The sequence below is a fragment of the Triticum urartu genome, chromosome 5, assembly GCF_003073215.2.
Source record: "Triticum urartu cultivar G1812 chromosome 5, Tu2.1, whole genome shotgun sequence".
Lineage (NCBI taxonomy): Eukaryota > Viridiplantae > Streptophyta > Magnoliopsida > Poales > Poaceae > Triticum > Triticum urartu.
Genome location: NC_053026.1, coordinates 576347071 through 576349070, shown reverse-complemented (window position 1 = coordinate 576349070; position 2000 = coordinate 576347071).

The following is a 2000-nucleotide window of genomic DNA, read 5'->3' as shown; positions in this document are numbered from 1 at the left end:
CATGAGTCCAATTTTTTTATCACTTTTTACTCCTTGTTTTGCATCATTGTCATAAGATTTTCAGGATTTTATCACATTCGCACACTCTTTTTGGCTGATTCTATCAGGATCCTAATGAAGAAGATTTGAGGCATTAAAGAAGATAACACAAATGTATGGTTAGAAGGTAAAACTCATGATAATCGATGTGATAATAGCTTGCCACTGAAACAATAATCATGTAGGAGAAAAGCAACCACACATGTGCTTCCGGAGATGAAGACAACGTCTTGTACGGGTGTGCCTGCTTTTACCAGTGCTTATACCAAGCGGCGCCGCCACCCCTAATCGACTAATTCAGCCCCATGGATTCCAATCAAGGAGGAGATACACAGAGAAATGAGAACACACACCAGAACTAAGAACCCTAGCCTCCGGAAGGGATCATGAGAGGGAATTAGCAAAAGGGTTCTGCCATGCCATCAACCCGATCAAGAGGACTCTAGCATCAACCATCTCATAAAAATGATGGCACATATTAATAAGCATAGGCATGTTAATTAAAAAGTTCAACCAATTATGACCTGATAAACATTAAGTAGGGTCATGCTATATAAGAGGTGCAACTATAAATCTATATAACTAATATCCATTGATCTTATTACTAATACTCAACTTCAATTTACTAGAACCATGTATACACTTGTGTATTAATTAATAAATCAAAGCATTGCAAGAGCATGAAGGCATGCAGTTGAAATATATTCCCCCACACCCCGCGTATCAATTGGGACAATGAGTCACTTTCTAACCTCAATGAGGTAAATATGTGAAAGTTTTTCTCATGTTCTTTCATGCTTTGCAAATCCGGATCTACTCCATCTAATACACACACCTCCCACTATCCTTTTCTAACTACAAATGTTATTAGATTTTCCATCGAGACCACTTTCCTCTTTTATTAGGGTCACTAGAAATGCTTCAATATTAACGCTCTAGAGTATTTACCCTCGATGTCCTCGCTTGTCAGCGCATATAGACGGCCGAAATCATGGTTCTAACCTTCTCGACAATCTTTGTCACGAGCTGAACTCAACATAAAAGTATTTCACAATCTGACCCTTTTAGAAATGCCACAGACCGCGACGTTTCTGCCTCACATAGAAAGGCTGAGCTAGCTAGCGTTGCTGCTCCACATGAAAACGCCGAGGTATCTCGCGTTTCTTCTCCACATGGAAACGCCAACCGCTTTGGCGTTTCTTCCCTACATGGCAACGCCATTGGCTTTGGCCTTTCATATGTGGCGTAAAGAAATACCAATTACCTGCAAGAATTGATGAATGCATGCATGCATGGTTCCTGTAGCTAGCTAGTGGTAGTGGGCTTGCATGCACGAGTGAGTAGGTAGATACTACTCCCTCCGTTCCTAAATACTTGTCTTTCTAGACATTTCAATAAGTGACTACATACAAAGCAAAATGAGTGAATCTACACTCTAAAATATGTCTACATACATCCGTATGTAGTAGTCATTTGAAATGTCTAAAAAGACAAATATTTAGGAACGGAGGGACTAGATGGATGCCGACGAGCTGCACATACAGATGAACTAGCTGGTACTAGTTTACTCCAACACTAGCTAGCTAGGTTTGCTTGCGCCCTTCTCATCATTGAAAAAAAACTAAAAGTAGTGGTATCTTGCAGATGGATGCCATGCAATGCGGATCGCTCATCCAGCATTAAAACATAATGTCTGAAATTTACGTATTATGTGACGAGTAAAAAATAGTCGTGCATGGAGTACTCGGAAATAATTCTAAAAGAGTATCAGTCTGCCCTACTAAGGGTATTTATAACATATCCCCTAAAAATAGTGGAGTAAATCTTTAGTGGAGTGAATTTACTTCACTAAGTTTTAGCCGGGCCTGATCGATCCCTTAAATACAACAGAGTAAAATTTACGTTTGATTTATGCATTTCGTCGAACACTTGTCATGCACATATGAAAGCAGATTGGTGGG